This window comes from Magnolia sinica, chromosome 6 (assembly GCF_029962835.1).
Source record: "Magnolia sinica isolate HGM2019 chromosome 6, MsV1, whole genome shotgun sequence".
In the NCBI taxonomy this organism is placed as follows: Eukaryota; Viridiplantae; Streptophyta; class Magnoliopsida; order Magnoliales; family Magnoliaceae; genus Magnolia; species Magnolia sinica.
The window spans coordinates 100253547-100276009 of record NC_080578.1 but is presented as its reverse complement, the minus strand read 5'-3'; the positions used below and the strand labels follow the sequence as shown (position 1 = coordinate 100276009).

The window sequence follows — 22463 nt, the reverse complement described above, 5'->3', positions numbered from 1 at the left end:
TGTTACGATTCTCATCTCGTCTGGGGAAACGGATCGGCTACTCATCCATGTCATCCACCAGTTCTTTCATGTCATTTTATGTATGAGCCTAAAAATGAGGTTGATCCAAATCTCAAGTGGACCGCACAGTGTTGATTGAACCCTCACCATTGAAAATTTCGTGGGGGCCACAGAAGTTTTGGATCAAGCTGACATATTTTTTCCCTTCATCCTGCATGACCTAATCAACAGGTTAGATTTCAAATAACCATTACAGTAGGCCTTAGGAGGTTTTCAATGCTGGAAATTCAATCACTACTGTTTTCCCATGGTGTGGTCCACCTGAGATTTTTATCTATCTCATTTTTGGGTTAGAGCCCTAAAATTATCTTTCAAAATAGATGGACGGCGTGGATAAAACACATACATCATGGTGGGGTCCACATAGCACCGACCACTAGCCACTGGCTGGTGGCAGCGTCACTAACCAAACCGTCCTTTGGTCCGTCGCGACTAACTAGAAGTCAACAATAAGTCTCCCCCATAAACCAAAGTTGACTCACATTGCCTTTACCCAGCAAGAAATTTCAGGGAACCATCGTTTCACAAATAAAAGCCATCATCATCACCATCGTTCCAGCTAATTTGCATAATCACGGTTCATTTTTGTACGCTCTAACCTTTTTTTTTTATTTTATCTTCTCTCTTTCTATTTTCTTTCATTTTAATGGTCGTTTGGCTGCACCAAATATCATTTTTTATCATGAAATTTGGTGCAACAAACCCACACCGAGTTTTGAGTTTCGTATAATACCTCTGTACATTCCTTTCCACAGAAAAAGAGTTGCTTTGGAAGCATTGAAAGAGAGACTTCAGCTGGGTATATCTTCCTTTCCTCTTCTTTTTATGCCTCTCTCTCCCCTTTTTTTTTTTTTTTTTGAAAGCAGAAATGATTTGATATAGATCTACCTAATCCAACACTAATGTTTTGATGGAAAACAAATTGGTGTAGGACACCATGATGATTAGGTATCCCAAAAATCAGATGGATCTAACCAACAGGTGTGCCACACCCTGAGGATAATGAAAACTCATCTAAAATCCATCCAAATATAAGGTAGAGTGGGCCGAAGACACTTTCATGGTAAAGATGGACTAAAGAAGGCCCAATTGAAGGCAGAAACGATCCAGACTGTTGGGACCTTAAATCAGTTGCATCTCACAAATCAGGATGAGTTTTTCAACATATTATACGTGATTTTGGAGTACGAGAATCTATTTAAGCCAACCAATCCCACTAAGCTAGGTTGCCCACACTGTATTTGCAAGATTCTATCAAAATGACAGTCAAAAGTCCCGTTTAATTTCACCTTTACTATAAGTAGTAAGTTTTAATTTGAGTGTAACTTTTGATCCTTTGAGTTATAGAACTCGTGCCCAACATAAAATGGAATTTTCTAACATGGTTGGGCCAAATTGGACACTTACTATTTTTGTCTGAAAACCATGAATAGGAACAGAGGTCATCTATAAATAGTAAGTTTACTATTTATGGTGACTCACGTTTTTAGGGTATTTGAGTTAAGAGTTCTAAAGCTCTATCATAGGTTAGAGTACCTTTTTTTTTTAATCATCAGTCAAGTTATTTGGAATTTATTAGAAATTATTCTTGCTTTTATCCCTTGTGGATTCAAGGAAGCTTCGTGAGGAGTTCAAAGAGCTCTTTGAATTCAGAATAGTTATCCCTTGAGGAAGATAGTGATCTACTTCATCATGTCCCTCCTTGCGCCAAGTGCTATCAGAGCAATGACTCCCCTCAGGCCGATAGCAACTAACGATCGAATGGACTAAAATCCTGTGAACAGTAATTCAGGGATTCGTTATCTATCGGAAAGAATGGAAGCATTACATTAAAAGAGTCAGTTAACTATGCAATGAATGCAGGTAACCCTCGATCATATTGTAGATGCGTTAATTCCACCACGAGCCCAAAGTGACATTCAGCCGCCTCTGATAATTGTACAGCACAACTCCGTTTTCCGTAAAGCACTTTTGAAGGTAAATCACAGGGCTATCCCAGATGAGTCGAGCTCTAGCGACGAGGACGTCGGTGGCGTCGTTACGCGATGTTCGGTCCATGGAGACGATTGATTATACGTGTTGAAAGAGACTATTGAGGTAAGGCTAAACTTTCCAATTTTAATGGCTTATGCTAATAGAAGACTTCCTCGATTTGTTAGTCAAAGTAGAGTAGTTTTGATTACATGGACGAGCCAAAAGAAAAAAAAAGTGAAGTTGGTTGCGTAAAAATTGAAATTCGGTGCTTCTGCATGGTAGGAACAATTACAACTCTCATGTGCCCGATAGAACAAGGCACCCATCTGATCATGGCTGTGGATAAGACGCCTTCTTCGATACAATTCCTCCCCAATGATTATAAGCAGGTGTTGTTCTAGCAATACCAAATTTACCAACAAGGAAATCGAATCGTCACAAGTTACACCGAAGAATTCCAGCAGTTGGAAACGTTGAATGATTTGTCAGAGACCGAATCATAAAAGTTAACTCCATTCATAGGCGGTTTACGATCGATAATTTAGGACAAAGTTCAAATGCATCCGGTCGGGACCGTAGATGAAGCGGTTCAATTGGCAGGTAGGGCAAAAATGCACCTTACAAGAGTCCCTTCTCGGCCTTATCCTTCAACTCGAGTCCCACGCAGGATTGGCCCTGACCAAATGAAAGGAACTAGTGGGAAGGTATCCTCAACTCCTACAACCACAAATTGTGAGAGTAGTCCATCTAGGCCTCAACGTGCAGCGCCCACAGTAGCGAGTCCGAGAAGGATTCCAAATCCTTATGGATAGCCAAGGCCCAACCAGTGTTTCTATTGTGGCTAACCAGACCACTTATCGAACACCTGTCCTCAACGCCCTGCGGCCCACTTAACCATTAACGAAGAGGGTGTTGAAGGTGAGGCAGCGAAAGAAGGCCCTGGATTTGATAAGAATGAACAATCCACTGAAGAAGGAGCTGGTGACAAAGAATGGTTGTCGATGATCATGGTGAATCCTAGGTCATGAGCTGGTTATTGTACACACTAAGGAAGGAGGTCCACTCGTAACAACACAATATATTCCGCACACCGTGTACCATCAATGACAAGGTATATGATGTAATCATATACAATAGCAGTAACGAGAATATCGTCTTAAAGGTGATGGTGAACAAGTTATGGCTACATACGACAAAACATCATTCCCCATACTCAATTGGATGGATAAAAAAGGTGAACAAGACGAAGGTAACTGAACAATGCATTGTCTCGTTTTCAATTAGTATGAATTATAAAGATCAAGTACCTTGTGATGTGGTCGACATGAATGCATGTCATATGTTACTCATTTGACCATAGCAATCAGATTGTGATACAATCCATTGAGGACGAGACAATGTATATGTCTTCGTCAAGGAAGGTCGCAAGACGATCCTTGCCCCCGTGGTACCAGAGAACTACCTTGATCCTTCTAAATTGGAAGGGAGTTCCCTCTTAACCATTTGGAATTTCGTGGAGAAATCCAAGGAAACCGATGAGGTGTACGCTATGGTAGTAAAGATCGAGGAATTGGAGCCCTTAGACATTCCTCCAAGTTTAAGGACATCGCTGAATGAATTTAAATAAATATGGCTCGAAGAGTTACCTGATGAATATTCCTAATGTGGGACAATATCTAACATTACATGCTGGCTTGCCCAACCACTCTCATATCGGATGAGTCCAAAAGAGTGTAAGATACTTCAAAGTCAGGTGGAGGAATTGATCCATAAGGGTCTTTTAAAAGGGAGCATGAGCTCATGCGTTGTATCAGCTTTATTAATGCCGAAGAAAGATGGGACTGACGCATGTATGTCGACAGTCAGACAATTAAATAAGATTACCATTAAATATCGGTTCCTGATACTGCGGTTGGACGCATGCTTGATATGCTTGAAAGTGCTAACGTGTTTTCTAAACTAGATATAAGGAGCAGGTACAATTAGAATCGCATCCAGCCTGCTGATGAGTAAAAAATGATGTTCAAAACCAAGGAAGGGTTGGTCATGCCCTTTGGTCTATCGAACACACTGAGCACTTTTATGCGCTTGATGAATCGAGTGTTGAAGCCATTCATTAGTCGGTTTATGATAGTATGTTTTGATGATATCCTGATATATAGCCAAGGTAAGACGGAGCATGTGGAATATCTCATGCAGGTACCACAAGTCTTGGTAGTTAACAAGTTGTACCTCAACTTGAAGAAATGTAGTTTTTTAATGAACAACTTTTTGTTCTTAGGATTTGTCGTGACGTCCATGGGCATCTGTGCATATGTTGAAAAGGTGCGAGCCATCAAGGAATGACCAATTCTGACGAACATTCATGAAGTTAGGAGTTTTCACAGGTCAGCGACATTCTATCGTAGATTCGTATGAAATTTTGGCACTATAGTTGCACCTATTACTGATTACATGAAAAATGGTTATTTTAGTGGACTGATGAGATTGACAAGAGCTTTGTTAACTCAAGCATCGATTGTCCACAACACTAATCTTGGTTCTTCCTAATATAGACAAGCTATTTACGGTTGACTGTGACCCCTCATATGTCAGAGTTGGATGAGTCTTATCAAATGAAGGAAGGCCAATGGCCTTTTACAGTGAGAAGTTAAGCGAAACCCAAAAGAAATGGTCGATATATGAGCTTGAGTTGTAAGCAGTTGTCACGCCTCAAAAATCGGCACTCGAGTACAGAGACCCCGGTCCCGAGTTTCTGGGTTTAAATCAAATAAAAATGCATGTGTGACCTCGTTTTGATTCACATTCATTTCACCCACAAACAATCAGAGTAACACAATTTAAATTAGCGGGCCCAAAACGAGATAAAGATAACAAAAATAAATAAATATAAGGCTAATCATCAAAGTACAATTTAACTATGGTGTCTGCCCAAATGGGAATTATATAAGCCACAATATATATACCCAAAATGATTAAAGTGAAAAGTTTTCGGTTTGGTTAAATCCTCTAAAACATAACGTCGGTAGTATAAGCCACTCTAAGCCTACCTGTTTGAGATCTTAATAATACTTGCATCGATAATATCGCTTGATTGGTGTTTTAAAACACCGTCCCATATGGGAGTGACTAACTAAATCAGTGGTTCTAATAGTTCTAAGTTACACACGTTATCAACTTAATCAACGTAGGTAATGATAAAATAAGAAATCAAATAATTTCTAAATACTCTTGTTAAATGCGCATATGAAGATATGACATGATGCATGCTCTTTCTAAACAACACTCTCTCCCAAGCGACTTCAACGTCTATTTCGTATATGTTAACACTTCCTCAAAGGCGGCCCAATGTCACGCCCCAAACCTGAAAATCAGATTCACAGGAATCCTGATCGCCGAATTCTGTGTCAACAGCCTCCGTAGTACCCTATTCTCGGCTCCCAACGCCTATATGTCAGGTTCCGATCCTAGGATCCTACGAGGAGGATTTTCCAACGTATATTTATCTTGTAAGAAGTATAACCACAAGTTTACCTAAATCACAAAGGCAACATCATCATCACATATCTACTAATATAAACTTTGAATACAATCCTAAAAGGGAAAATACATATGTCAAAATTAAAGCTCTAAAAGTTAGCTACATGCTCCAAGCTCCACGCTACTGCAACCTAACATCACCTGCACGCATCTAACATGCATAAGCTTATAGAAAGCTTAAAGGGTGGTGTAAGTATATGCACAAGGTAAGTGCCAAGTAAGTAATATCAGAGTAATCAGAGTAAGTGAAAATACTAACAAGCCCATAAATCATATGATATCAGAAATGTTGGCAAGTTCATAAATCATAAAATATCAGAGCAATGCGAAGACATGCTGATAGACCCATAAATACCATCAGCCTTATCCAGGCTATGCGATGCAAAAATATAATAAACCAATATCATATACTAAGGAAGCAATATACATCAACTATGCAATGTGGAATAGTAAGCCAAATACTATGTGCTGAGGATGCAATACAATATGCGATGCGAATGAAATGACCAAGCTGGAGTGTGAAGTCAGGATGATAGTACGTAGTATCACAGGCTACGGGGTCCACCACAAATGACTTCTATCCAAACCAGTCTCATACCTAAATTTAGATAGTCAGACTCAACGTGGTAAACTCCTGATCTCAGGTTAGTCGCACGCCCCAGCCAAAATCCTGGCCATTACAAAGGTACACGTAACAAATAGTTGCGCACCACCAACCCGAGTGGATAATGAATGAATGAGTATGCAACTCCTGCTTAATGAGTCCACATATTAGTACTGTTTATCTCTGGGATCATCACCGGGGTTTAGTACACTCCAAATGGCACTGTTGCTCTCCCAGCCGCACAGTCCAAGTGAGCGTAAGAAACATCACTATCCGCCTGGCCAATAATCTGTCAATACCTATCCGGCACGTCGATAGCGGACCCATTCACGAGCTGATCAAACTCAGCCTAGGTATGCCCCCTACGCTCGAGCTGGTAAGGCCACGCCCCCTCCCAATCGACCACGACACAGTGTGAGACGCGGCCTCCTGGTATTCGGTACTCGAGCGCTCATGTATCCACTCGGTCTCGACGTTGGGGCGTCCTCTGGTACCAAGAGAGTTTAGGAATTTTCACCTAAGGTCATCTATGGCAGTCCGATGCTAGAACAGATTTTCAGTGTCCCATCTGGCCATCTACGATATGCCTGTGGAGGCTATGGCCCTGATGTCGCTAGGGCGTATAGTAATCTCAACGCACAATGCAAGATGTATGAGTCATACAATCCAGTCATGCATCCATACTACACATACCATGCACTCATGTAAAATAATCTCCGCCTATCAGGGAGTCTCATAACAACATGTCCAATGACATATGTAATGGTCAATCATATCTTATAACAGCATGCAGATGATGTGTATGAGCATGTATCATGATGTTATGCTGCCACATACTCATAATCGGTATCAATAACCTGCATCAACAATCGGCCTCGACAATGTGGACATTTAACCAACATTGCCCCCAAAGAATGGCCCACATAGAGCTTAACATATAGTGGACCCATGGCCTCACAAACGGCCTGATAAACAATACCATGGGCCTCACTCAGGAGCTTAATACACATCACGATGGGCCTTTCACATGGGCCCCTAACATACATCACAATGGGCTTCATCGCCCGACCCTCAAATGCGTCACAATGGGCCTCATCACATAGACCTCATATTCATCACATTAGGCTTAAAACACGGGTCGACTATACATCACAATGGGCCTCAACCACGAGTCACATATACATCATATAGGTCTCGACAATCGGCCTCGACAATTAAAATCGACCTCGATAATCGAAATCGACACTCGAACTCGGCCTCGACAATTGGAGTTGGCCTCGATACTTGGCCTTGACAATCGGGATCGATCGATAATCAGAATCGGCAAATCGGTCACGACAATCGGGATCGATCGATAATCAGAGTCGACAAATCGGTCACGTTAATCGGAATCGGCAATCGGCCACCACAATCGGGATCGATCGATAATCAGAGTCGGTAAATCGGTCACGTTAATAGGAATCGGCAATTAGCCACGACAATCGGGATCGATCGATAATCAGAGTCGGCAAATCGGTCACGTCAATCGGAATCGACAATCGGCCACGACAATCGGGATCGATCGATAATCAGAGTCGACAAATCGGTCACGTCAATCAAAATCGGCAATCGGCCACGACAATCGGGATCGATCGATAATCAGAGTCGGCAAATTGGTCATGACAATCGGAATCGACAATCGAGATCGATCGATAATTAAAGTCGGTAAATCGGTCACGATAATAAAAATCGGCAATTGGCCACGACAATCGGGATCGATCGATAATCAGAGTTGGCAAATCGATCACGTCAATTGGAATCGACAATCGACCACGACAATCGGGATCGATCGATAATCAGAGTCGGCAAATCGATCACATTAATCGAAATCGGCAATCGGTCATGATATCAGCATCGATCACTAATCGGCAATCGGAATCGGTCGATAATCAGAGTCGGCAATCAGTCACGACAATGACACTGATAATCAGCAGATAAACAAAGCGGGGTTCATAGATGATCAGCCAATCAACTATAGTATAAAGATCAGCACTCGACGTAGTTATATCAAATCCGATAGCATGGAGCCATCCGTTTACGGCGAATGGGGCCTACTTATTTGGGTTAACCACTGAGGGAATGATGAGAATGGGCCTAATAAGGCCTAAGGGAAGGTCACCATGTGGACATCCAACCATCATTGCCCATCAATGTGGACATCTAACCAACATTGCTCCCAAGGAGTGGCCTACATAGGGCTAAACATATAGTGGACCTATGACCTCACGTACAATCATGATGGGCCTCATTTTAGCCACATAGGCCTCGTCATATGGGCCAACATACATCACATCGGGCCTCGAATACACAACAGGTGAATATATCATATGGGCCTCGAGTACATCCCCATGAGCTCGCCCATGGGCCTCGAATACATCTCCATGGGTTCTTATGTCAAGCAGGCCACATCACATGGGCCGCATCACATGGGCCGCACCAACAGGCTTCATGTACATCAAATAGGCCGCACCGATGGCCTCATGTATATCAAATCGGGCCCACCCTTATGTATATTTGAGATCCGACCTATTCATAAGTTAGCATAGAGATAAATGAAGTGAAAACAATATCAACTTATTTGGAAACTACCATGGCCCTTAAAAGTTTGAACAGTGGATGTCACTATCTACTATTTAAATGGTGGGGTCCACCTGAACTTTAGATCTGACATCATTCTTTTTCCCATGTCATAAAGTGATCTCACAAATGGTTAAACGACATGGATACAACACATGCATCATGGTGGGTCCCACCACCCAAACAGTGGACAGATAAAACACATACATCCCTGAGGGGGGCCGCCGAGCTCATTGACGTACAGCCCATTTGCATTAAAGACAGGGTGGGTCCCACGTAGGGCCCACCCTCATATGTATACACAACATAGTATATATATAATATATATATATATATAGCTGTTGTCAGCTTCATGCATTAAAGAGGCACATGAATATAAAATATATAATATATTATATCATATACTAATATAATATAATATATTAATATTATATTAAATGAAAGAGCAACGTCCAGGCCCTCTAGACGGCCTGGAGTTCATGTGCATCAAGGGAGGCCCCACACGTGGGGTGGGTCCCACCGTCCAAGGACAGTGGACACGAAACACATGCATCATGGGCACCACCGTCCACTGCTGGACGGTGTGCATACAAAACATAGATCATGGTAGGTTCCACATGGGTGGACGGGGTGGGAAAAACACCAACAGTGGGTCCCATGCGGGGCCCACCATAACATTTACCTACCATCCAAACTGTGGATAAGGTCACACAGACCCTGGGTGAAGAGGAAAAACAAATTTCATAATGATCCAAAACTCCTGGGACCTAAAAAGAGTTTCAATGGTAGACGTTCAGCCCCTGTTGCTTTGAAGTGTCTGAGTCCCGTAAATGGTTGATTTTAGGGTGGCCCGCTGCCCTAAGGGGGACCTACCAAATGCACGGTGTTGATGACAAACACACATCACGGTAAGGCCCATGGGTGGGACCGACGTCCTAGCCCGTCTGCCCATGCAGCAGCGCAGGATGCTGCTGGGCATCCTCAGTCAGTAGCAGCAGCATTTGTTGCTGTTGTTGTTATTATTATTATTATTTTTTAAATTTTTTTTTTTTTTTGGGGTTTTTCCTAGGTAGGGCCCGCATCTGAAAAATCCAACCAGGCCATTAGATTCTACGGCTCCTGATCAACCAAATGAGACCAATATGCGACGTGTTTTTGGCGAATAGAAGAATCGAGGTAGGTTTAACGGTGATACCACTATTTCCTATGGTATGGCCCGCCCGAGAATCGGATTGGTCTCAAATTTCAGCTCAACGCCTAATATGATCAGAGGAAAAGGATGGACAGCTTGGATTGAACTCATATATCAAGGTGGGGCCTACATGAAGTTGGAATCAAGCTAGCATTTTTGCTTGTTAGGTGGGATCTGTACACCACACCGTCAGTTCACATTTCTCTCCATGGCCACATCCAGCGTCCCTAGACGTTGGACGGTTTGAATGCAACATATGTCTAAGGTGGGTCCCACTTACAGACTTGCTAATGAGGGGTGGGCCCTACCCCGGTGGGCCACCAAATGGCAAGATGGTGTGGATAAGTAATACATCAATGTGGGGTCTATCCGGGGAGGTCACACAATCACATCATCACACACAAAACAAAAGAAAAAGAGAGAGAGAAAGAGAGAAAGAAGCACCCACATCATAAAAATGGAGAAATCTACCCTAAAGATGCACCCACCTTCCTTCTTTTTCCTCCGTAGTGCTCGAAAGCTCCAATGAGGCTCCTTCAACAGTGGAGATGGACTTCTAATGGTTGGATTGAAGGGGATCTAAGGTGAATGTTGTTAGAAATGGGAGGGATGCTGGACGTTTTTAGCTTCTCTCTTGCTATAGGGGAGAAAATGAAGAAGAAGAAGAAGAAGAGAGAGAGAGAGAGAGCAAGAGAGAGAGAGAGAGAGTAATTAATTCATGTAAGGCCATAAATGCTAGGGTTGACTCATGGGAAAAATGAATGCCATAATTGCTTGTAAGCATTTATTACTTGGCATGGGGTGATGATATCACCCCATGATAACTTAGGAAATAGTGTCATTGTGATACATGGGTCCCGCAATTGTGCGGTCCACAGCTATTTAATGCGCGAGCTACATCTCATGATCTAAGAGTCACATTGACACACGAGACGCGGCGTTAGAATCGCGGCAACGACGAGGTCGCAATGGCATATGTTTCAGCTTAAGTCGGCTCAGGTTTACAGGATGTGACTCAAGAGCGTGCGTAAATACTATCTACGCGTCGCGGGTCATTGGAATTCACCTGGGAGGACCACGAAAATTTAAGGAACGGTACGGGCTAGGATACGGGTCTTACACCTAATGCCAAATTATATGTCCTATCTAATGCAATACGATCAATGCGCATGTTAGTTGAGTAGTTATTAGGTTCAATTCATCTGGCATATTAGGAAAGTTAGGGTATCCTCATTTTATCGTGGTCTCAACTAATCACCAGGTTCGGGATTGCAGAAGCGGCTCCTTACATGTATCCCTTGATCCGTATTCAGGTTTACCACCTAGATGACAACTCCTCAATCAATGTCAGGATAACACTGGCCTAACTGATCACTTAGGACCCGGATGATACAGCTTGGACGCACAGGGTTAGTCGACCCATCGACGGGTGGAGGGCGCTCACAAATGATATAAGAGTTGTCACCCAACCAAACACGTGGAGCGGTTGTGGCATCATTATAGTTTGATGTACCAGGCTCATCGCTTTCTTGGTTGCTCATTAGTCACTATGGGGAGGTTCGTCATCCCTAGTGTAGGTCGACAGCTCGAACACGGTGTCCCATACTATCATGCCCTACCCATGAGTCTTGTGGATCATACCACTAATGGTTATAAGTAGACTCAGGGAACGGGGTATCTTAAATTTTGTTCGGTGTTGTCACACATTGCAAATATAAGTGGTCAGTCGACTTTTAGGCTGGTTCGATCGACTTGGGGTATTCCGACTCGACCAGCATTGGGTGCGAGCATCTCGTGCAGTTTAACTACTGTCGGTTGTCCATGTTCAACCCAAGTTGACCGAACAAGTCAAGAGTGGGCGGTTTAAATCGGGCCACCCCTTCGTTTAGGCGGTTAGCCGACTTTCCCAACATTATATTTAACCAAAGTATCATTACAGTTTAGCAGTTTATCATATTGTCCTAGCATAGAATCAACAACATAACCACTCAGGCATTTTGTCAAACACATGAGTACTAATAGAATTACACATCCACTTAGACATCCTATCGAGCATGTGGGCAGCATTAGAATTGCACTTCTACCTAAGCATTCCATCAAGCATGTAAGCATCAATGAAGAGGTACATCCAAATAATCAGCCATTTTATCAAACATGTGAATCAATAGGTAGTTAACGATACAAGTTGTATTTAACTCAAAATGAAAATATGCAATGAATCGATGTAAGCATTCATCACAAGTGATCATTAACTGGTCCCTCAGGGGTCGATAAAAGGAAACCTAGGGATAATGATCCGCACCTTTAAGAATGAAGCTCCGATTTTGAGCTCCTAAGGTTAGGGATTTGGAAAAAAATAATTTCTACACCAATTTCAAAGCAACTAAGTGAGATTCATGCAATTCAACCTAGAAAAGCCTAGGTTGGAATGTAGCGTTTGTTTCTTATCTCTCGATCGTGAGTGGAATTGATTTGATGGAGGAGAACGTCGAAGCTAGAGCTTGATCGAGGAGAATCCATAAAGAACGCTCCAAGATCTCCATCCTCTCTCTCTTTTTTTTCTCTCATTTTTGAAAAAAAATTCATATGGAGAGATAGGGTGCCCAAATAAAGGCCTTATTTAGTTCCATAAGTTATGAAAATAGCCCTAAGGGCTAGGTTTTAATTATACTAGCCCTATGGGAGAGTGTTTTTAACCTCTAAGACCCACTATGGGGTGTACATTTAATATCACTATAGGATAGTTAACCCTAATAATAATTTACATATGGATATAATCGGCTCATCATTTGGATGAGTCGATTGATAAGTATGATAAGAAGTCTGTTGACGGTCATCGATGGTCGATCGGTGCCGCGACTATACGAATATGTGTGGAGAAATGTCTTTAATCGGTACCCTGAAAGTTATAACTTCATAAAATAACAAAGTGGCTAGTTTCACTTAAGTTCCATATTTTCATCTAAGGTATTCGCACAACCCAAGCACTCACCTTACGACTCTAAGTTGAGCGATTCGAGACGCGACCTCGACTTGATGTCTCGCGATGGACGTTAAGCCCACTAGGAAGAACGTCTTTTTATAGTCTTAGGTTTAGTGGCCCACTAACGAGCGGTCTAGAGCTTATTCGGATAATCAAAGTATTTCTGGAATGAATTAGGTAGTAAGATTTCTTGTGTACAATTATTATGGTTTAGATTAGCTAAGTTCATAGTGCGACCTATTCGCAACTAGCAGAAATGAGATTTGATTATAATAACTCTAAACCATCGGTTCTTAGTCTTAAAGGATACTTGGTCAGTTTAGTTTGTTAATTAAGATCCACCCTTGAATTTAAATAGGTGATTAGGCAAGGTAAATTACTTGGTCAGTTAGGAGAGAACACCCACCTTTGAATTTAACAGGGTCACATATAAATCGCAAAACAGCCTGGGTTTTAGTCTTGCCTGGACAAAGGGTCTGAACGGACTGGATTCTATATGTACAATACGTAGAGCTACCCACTCTAATTATTGGTGGGTCTTCTGTCCCAAAATGTGCCATGTGCTAGGTTGTCCTGGGTTTTGGATCAAGCTGATTTTTGCAGTTGGGGTTTTCTTAGATGAAGCTGTTTGATGGATGGGTTGGATTCTATGACAAATCAGTAGGCTGCACATTTGGTTGGTACCACCAGCGCACGCTGTGTCCGGAGGTGTATAACTTGGGACGGTATGATCGGAGTAGAGTGGCAAAGTGGCAATGTACATGTTGTACTCTATTTCAGGTTATTATGAGAAAGCCAATAAGAAGGCGACATATGGCGTTGCATGAGGAATAGGAAGTTGATAGAAAGATCTTCGAAGATTTAGAACAATTTTTGAGGGATTATAGTTGGCATAAATCTAGTTCTATGTGTTAGTGGATGATTGACAATGTGTTATGGTCGATGTACAAATTGCGATTGAGCTATTTAAGATATAAAAGGTTATCAAGGGCAACAAAGCTGGCAAAAGTGAAACTGTCGTAAAGAGATATATACTAAAAAGGTATTGATTTTGGCATGCCTACAAAATAGAAAACAAACCTATCCACCAACATGATGCAGGGATGGACATGATGAGGTCTATCACCGTCTTCCTCGTGGAATAACTACTCCGAATTCATAAAGCTCTTTGGTCTCACAAAGTTTCTTCAAACCCAAGGGGAATAAAATTTAAAATAAATTGAACGATGATAAAAATGAAATTACACCCTTCTAAATGATGAGCTTATCCTGGCCCAAAATTGTATAGTATGTCCAGGGTTTAGGAATATACTATTTCTAGGGTTAAAGTAGCTCACCCTATTCCAAAAGTGTGTGTGTGTGTGTGTGTGTGTATATATATATATATATATATATATATATATATATATATATATATATATATATATATATATATATATATATATATGTCCAAAAACACATTCTAATTCGTAAAATACGACTGTTTTAAAGTTCTGACAGTACTGGTCATTTTCACGTCCGCCTCCTAACCGACTTTTATTCCATCTTTGCATTGGAAGTGTCCGCGACCCACTCTCCAGCACAACAGTACCGACTGCGACTGACCAAACAGGAATTCAATGAATCCCAACCACAGAGTCACTCCAATAATCCAATAATCCAAAGGACACTCACATGACCGCAAGAATCCCAACCACAGAGTCAATCCCAACCACAGAGTCACTCCTATAATCCAAAGGACACTCACATGACCTGTGTATGCTCAGCAAAGAAATTTCCCGGCACCATCGTCCCACGCATAAAAGCCATCAGCAGCACTAAAAAGGGGTTACTGCCGGTTTGCATCATCAGACTTAATCTTGTAAGCCGTATTTTGTTTTCTTCTTCTTCTTCTCTTTTTTTATTTTTATTTTTTTAATTTTTTATTCTGGCTGTTTTTTCTTTTTTAATGTCTGTTGGCTGCACCAAATATTGTAAAATTTCATCACATTTTGCATAATCATGAAATATCATGATATTTGGTACAACAAACGCAAACATAGTTTTGAGTTTTATCTAATTTCTCAGTACATTTCTGTTCTACAGAAACCGAGTTGCTTCTGAAAGCCTCTAAAGACAGATTTCAGCTAGGTACATCTTCTATTCTTCTTCTTTATATATATATATATATATATATATATATATATATATATATATATATATATATATATATAATGATTTGATTTCGAATAATGGTCAGATCTTCCGAATCCATATATGATGTTTTCATGGAAAACAAATAGGCGAAGGATAATGGTTAAGCATCCCAAAAATCAGACAGATCCGACCATCAGGTGGGCCACATCACTGAGAACAGTGAAAGATCACCTAAAATCCATCCAAATCCTAAGGGGTCGTTTGGCACCGTGGATTGGAGGGGATTGGAGGGGGTTTCAGATCCCCTTGGTTGTTTGGCAGCATAAGGTAACCAGGGGTTTCAAATCCAGGGGGTTTCTAATCCCCTCTTCGAAGAGGTTTGCAATCACGGTGAGAGCTTGGATAACACGTAAAATCATTTCAATAGTTGCAGGTGTAACATGTGTCACTGTACACTATCATTCTATTGTGCACATGGCCCACTAATGATGATCAGCACCATCCAAACATTGTCCATGTAAATCAGCACTGTCCAAACATTGTCCAGCACCGTCCAAACATTGTCCATATTAATCAACAATTTAAAATCATTAGTTAGTCACTCAGACATGATCTTGTGCTTGCGGTCCATCCAAGACTTGGAATTTCATCATTTTCAGGCAAAGCATTTATTTCAGCGGGCTTATCACAACCGTAGTGTCAAAAATTATATATCTCACTAATTAAGGATATTAAAGTTGATTTAATAATTAAATTTAAACCCCTGTAAATATATACGCATGGGTATTTTTGAATTAAAGCTGATTCACACTCCACAGTGCCAAACACAAGGATTGCCAATCTAGGGGGTTTCCAATCTTGGGGGTTCCAAATCCACACTCCCAAACAGGCCCGCCTCGTCTCACCTGATTCTTAGATTAACATGATGTTTAGGTTGTCCCTTCATCATGGTAGGGCTCAGCTTTTGGATGGGTTAGATGCAATACACATACCATGTGGACCCCACGGCTTGATCCTGGGGATTTTAGTCGGTTTTACAAGTTTTCTTACGGTGGGGCCGACCTAATAATTGAACTGGCCTATTTTTTATTTTATTTTATTTTATTTTTTTGTTTTTTTTTGTTTTTTTTCATGTATATATAGATGAATATCATGTTAGGGTACGTACACATTTTGGATGGGTTATATGTCATGCACGTACCATGTGGGCCCCACGACAGTTCGGTGCCAATAAGTTACCTTGTCAGCCTTCCCTGAAACGAAAGCTTTTCATTTATTAATTTTGGGGGATTCTCCGGTGCTCTGGGACCACCATAAGTTACATTGGTCCTTATTGCATTGGGACACTTAAACATTCCAATCGATTAATCTGAACTGTCCGTTTGGTCTAATGCACTTTTCATGGGATATACCATGCAAATACCACATTATTTATTGATCTTAACCAGCTGATCAATGGCCTCTAATATAGACAGCCAAGATCATTTTTATAAAAATAGGTCTAACCAGCAATTGGACCCACCCATTTGATTGTTCCCATCATGTTGCTTATGATTTTAAGGAATCGCATCTGTCAGGGCAACCATCCGATCCATAGGTTTGAAATGGCAAAAAAAAAAAAGAAAAAGAAGAGGTAGATCGATGATGGATTTCATCATTCATCATAATCGATCTTATTTTATCCTTGTAGCTCTTGAAATCTGTTCTCAGCTTAACGGACTGTTTATACTGGTGTATTGGATTGTCTACGTTCCGCAATGGAGTTTTATCGATATGGTACATCCATTTTGCCAGCTTATTTTAAGGCATGAGCTCAAAAATGAGAAAGACCCAAATATCATGGGTAAAACACCGCATCCAAAAGATTGGCTCCATGAAAATAACCTATCTCAAAAATCAAGTGAATTCTCTCCAAGTGGATTAAAAAAAAAAAAAAACAGGTTGGATGAGATTTTTTTTCTTTTATTATTATTTTAAAAAGGAAACTTTTCATTGCATATCACAAAAACTTTACATCTCTGATTTACAATTCTAGGTTCCCCAGGAGGAAAATGACCTGGACAAAACCTATCATAAGAAATGAAGCAGAAAAAAGAAAACCCCACTGGAGCAGAGAAAGGAAGCTAGGCCTCAAACATCTATTTTCTGACTGCGCCCAGACATACCCTGTCAAGGAAAATCTGAACCCTGACTGCTCTAGGAAGATCGGCGATGATGTGGATCAGGGCTGAAGATTGACAATCGCTGCCCACTCTGGCCATCCCGTCAGCCGGTCCATTCCCTTTCCTGGGGATGTGCTGAAACTTTACATGCCCATTCAGCAGAAGGCCGTTGATCCTGGCCAGCCAATACTTCCATTTTCAACCCGGCCTTGTCAATCCCGAAAGGAAATTGACCACTAGCTGGGAATCCGATTCAAGAATGATGTTGACCAAACCCCTACTGAAGTGAAGGTATAGCCCACAATGGACCGCCTTGATTTCCGGCCTTGTATTAGAAGTCACCCCATTACCCGCGTAGAAACCAAACATGAATTCCCCATTGTCTCCTTTGCAAATACCCCCACCTCCTGCCTTGCCTGGGTTGCCCCTAGCCGACCCGTCCACGTTCAATTTAACCCAGCCCGAGGGAGGCTTATGCCACTTAACCACTTGGATCCTTCTACCAGGGAGGGATTTGGGCTGCAATCCTCATTGCCGATAGGGCCCGACTGTTGGCCGTAAATTGGGACCGAGGAGTAGGGTTGAAAGTCGGGCGGGTTGGGTTGGGTTGGGTTAGTGCTCAACCTTAACCCAACCCAAGGTTCCTATACCTCAACCCTAACCCAACCCAATCTCGGGTTGGGAATTCTCAACCCAAGCGGGCTCGATCGGGTTGGTCGGGTGTGTACATGCTAATATTTTCGTTATTACATTAGTTTATTATATTTCAATATAGGACTTATTTTTTGTATCTATGATTTTATTAATTATATTTGTAATTATTCATCATAAAGAACTTCATTTTTTTCTTTAAAAAAACAAGCTAAAATATAGGACAACTACTCCTTTAAAAGTCATGTAGCATAGCACGCAATCTATTTGGGAGAGAGAAATCCGGCATATCTTGTTAGCTTGAGTCCTTGGAAATGACGTGGACAAATGAGACCCGACATCACTAGTGTGCCTTCGACACAAACGATCCACACTCAATTATAATTTATAAGTAACTAATGGTTTGAGTCGGGTCGGGCAACCCGAGACCTCGACCCGAGCCCAACCCAAGTATTATTAGGTTGGTGTTTGTATAGCCCAAGCTTGAGATCAGACCCGATATATCCTGCGCGAGCCTAACCCAATGTCGGGTCGGTCACGGGTTAGTCGGGTTGAACCCGCCCAACATTCAGCCCTACCGAGGAGGAATCCAACCATTCATGATCACTTGGATCCACCCTCTAACCCAAGAAATCTAGACCTGGATTGGCGGGTGCCTCCCCTCAAACTTGGCTTCATTCCCGCCCTTCCAGATCTCCTAGAGTATAACACACGAGATTAGCCTATACAAGGACCTTGCCCAGCCCCCTGGGGAAGGGCCACGCCACCACTGGGTCAATCTGCCCTCGACCGAATGGGCCCCCACTAATGTCCTACCAAAGATACCAGCAAAGTGGGACCAAATGGCTTCCGCTTGGGCATTGAGGAGGAAGAGGTGGCTTATGGACTCTCCTGCAGGCCCCTGGCCCAAGTCCCAGTCACAGCAAACGCACCTAGAGGCCAGATGGATGCCTCTAGATTGGACAACAATATCCACCGGGACTGTACCCTCGAGAGTTTTCTAGACTAACATTGAAACCTTCGGAGGCAATTGAGGGTGCCACACTTTTTTACCTCAGTTGACGCGTGGCCTAGGCACTCTGCACGAATCCCAGGCAGATTTAACTGAGAACAATCCCGAGGGATCTGGAGGCCAGAACGGCGAGTTCAGACCTTTAGAGATGCAGAAGTCCCCTTGGAATATGAAGTCAATTGCCTCTTATGGGAGGAAACTATAAACAACTGACAGAGGAAGGGGTCTAGCCCGACCCAAGAAGTCCCTTATTTCCGGTGTCCTCAGACCCGCAGGAATAGGCCTCGTCGCCCTACATTCTAGGGGACCCAAACCTGACTAGTTGTTCCGCCAAAGGTTACAATTTCCCCTCCCTATCTACCATTGCATCTTAGCCTCCATCAGAGGGAATAAAACACAGATTTTCTTCCACAAGGGGGAAGCTGCCGCCGTCAGCTGCACCTGCCCAACAACAGCCAACTCCTGGTTATACTTGACTCTCATGAAAGAGCCCCAAAGACTCCGGACTTTCTTGAACTTCACTCCCCAGGCCATTTAAGGCAGAGGGCCTGCATGACTTCAGCCAGTTTCCTGATTCCCCGGCCCCCTTCAGATTTCAACGACGCTATCTCTTTCCAGCTTCTCCAGTGGAGTTTCCTCTTACCTTCAGCCCATCCCCAAAAGAAATTGGCAAACTGGCTTTTCAAGGCCCTTAAAATCGCGGATGGGATGTGCGAGGCCGCCAGCGAGTGCACCGGAATGCTACTTAAGACATGTTGTACAAGCGTTGCCCTGCCCACTTGCGTGAGACATCTCGCCTGCTATTCACCACCCCAAGTATAGGGTTGCGATGTGGTAATAATCTCGGTAAGACTGAGGTCAAATCCACAGGGACTGAACCTTGTACATAATCTGAAAGTAACTAGAACTAGAACTAGAAGAAGACGTAATCTAAACCAGGAAAATTAAGAGAATAATGGTGAAATCTTAAACTAAAACTTATAAAATTCAGAGGTGGGAAGCTAGGGTTTCCAAGGATCCACTTGTAGCAATTGAGAAATTACCTTGCATGATTTAAGGACACAACTGGAATCGGAGTCCTATCTTATCCAGTTGGTAAGAAGAGATTTGTCAGATCTCTGAACTTCTCATGGGTCTAATCATTAATAGATAAGAGTGGTGAAGATTTGGAAGTGATTTCGTCACCTAACCATGCCCAGGAGACGATGACAAACAACAGCAATTTACCAATCTCACAGCCAATCATAAGAGAATTGTGAAAGTTAGGAAGGATTCTATCACCCTACCATGCCCATGGGACGATGGTGAACAACGGGACTGCCTAATTTTACAATCTCAATTCAGGAAAAAAAGATATTTAAAGCAATCGCAGATTCATTGTAATTTGAGTCACAACAAACCATTAAATACTAAAAATATTCCTTCATAATCAAACTAAAATCCAAGAGAGTTCAATAAACATGAATCAAAGAATAGAAAAACATCCCATTACACTACAAGCTTCACCTCTTAGCCCTAGCTAAGAGGTTTAGCCTATCATTATCATGATTGACTAAATTCTCTTAAAAATATCAAAGGAGAAAACTAAAGAGGAAGAAGAAAGAAGAACTCTTTGTGGCCGGCCCGCTCCACAGCTCTCTCTCTTCACATCTCACGTCTGATTCCCCCGTCCACGCCTCTGTGGCTGCTCACGTTCCAAAGATGAATTTTTCTCTCTTCCTCTCTCCCTTTTATAGACTACTAGGGGCGGTGGAGAGTTGAGAAGGTCAGTGTTCTCTTACGCAGCACCGTGCGTAAGGCTTTCGCAGCTGTATAAACGCAACTCACTTGTGTTTGGAAGCCTGTTTCGGACAAAAGACGTCCAAGAATCACTTTTTGTCTCCCTGACTAGGGTAAAGACCCCCTGCCCGATCTTTTGGACGATTCAGATCGGAGATCCGAACACAAACAGTGGCTCACAACTCCCCGCAACGCCCTGGAAAATTGGACGTGCGTAATCTGCCTTCTTTTCTGCGCTGACGTGTTCGGTGGGCCCCATAGTGATGTTTTCGGTGAAATCGACCTCGTTCATTGGATTCCTGACGAAATTTCAATCGGAAAGGAGTGGTTTTAGACGAGTTTTGGTGCGGTCCACTATATCAAATCACCTCGTCGTTCATCCTACATTTTTCGGCAATCCACGTGTGTACGTGTGCATGGGGTCAAAAGCTCAACATAGCAGGGGTCGTGGCCACCCCCGAAGTGAGTGGACGGTCCCTATCGTCCATCGGGATGGGTGGGGCCCACTAAGATCATCCTTCCGGCTAGCGTTCGTCCGCTAGACACTAGTGCGAAGAAAGACAGGTCAGCCCATCTTTGACCGGGTTGATCGTCAGGTGCGACGCCTATACATGTATACTATGTACACGCAACTGTATATGTGTGGTCCACTGTGATGTTTGTGAGAAATTCGCTCCGTCCATCCGTTTTTACCACCTCATTTAAGGGGTTGAGACTAAAATTGAAGTATATCTAGATATCAGGTGGGCCCCAAATCAGAGATTTAGTGGCTGATCTGTCCATTGGGCCACTTCCACATGGATCCAATGGTTGAATTTCGACATGTACGGTTAATTTAGGGTCCTCAGGACAGATATAAAGTTTTGAGCCAAACAGATGGTGGGAACCCTGTGATTTTGCATTTAGGATGACTTTCAAGCCTCTTGGACTTCAATTGCTTGATTTTCTTAGATCTTTGGCATGTAATTTCTTCGATCTCGGTCCCCTAAGATCCGTCCCTTACCTTGATGATTTCTGAGCGTTAAATCCATGCTTTTAGTACCCATTTTCAATCCAAGCTCCTAAATTCACCTTGCAACATAAACACGACTAAGATAGGACGTTAAACAGCATCATGTTCGTAAAATTAGGTAATAACTGGGGTCTAATATGCAATATTTGACCCTCAACACCTGCCACACCCTCTGATACGGTTGTCCACCTTGCCTAATAGCGGCTGAAAATTAGCTATTTGTCTTCTCCCTACTGCAACTGGAACCCCAAGATAATTTAGACTGGCAGAGGCTTGGCCATCCCCAGCACTCTCTAGATGGAGGAGGCCCTGGCCATTGGAAGGCGATCAGAGCATAGGAAACTGCTCTTTTAAAAATTAACTTTCTGGCTTGAAGCACGCTGAAAGGAATCTAGGAAGAGTTTTGTCACTCATCTTAAGGCCCCCGTTAAGAAACATCAGCGTATCATCTGCAAAGAAAGGGTGGGAAACCCGTGGGCAGCCCTACACAGCTGATACGGGAGGCAGTTGTCCCTTTCTACCTGATTCTTAAATCCTCTACTCAGCGCCTCCGAAGCCAAGATGAACAGACTTGGTGAAAGCGGATCACCCTGACGAAGACCTCTGGAAGATTTGAAGAAGCCCCCAGCCTCTTTATTAACCAAAACCGAAAACCAACAATTGCTCCAACATCGATCCACTAGCTTCACCCAAGAGTCTGAGAATCGAAAATGACTCAAGACTTTCTTGAGGAAGGGTCATT

General features: G+C 42.5%; 1 protein-coding gene across 1 annotated transcript in view; it reads left to right on the top strand.

The window, feature by feature from the left end:
* Positions 1 to 553: 553 nt before the first annotated feature.
* The window catches only part of LOC131249266 (probable disease resistance protein At5g63020), a 31492-nt gene continuing 9582 nt past the window's right edge, over positions 554 to 22463 (top strand). The window contains exons 1-2 of the mRNA XM_058249918.1: positions 554 to 647; positions 816 to 859. The gene's annotated coding sequence lies outside the window, so the exon portion shown is untranslated. The remainder of the gene's footprint in view (positions 648 to 815; positions 860 to 22463) is intronic.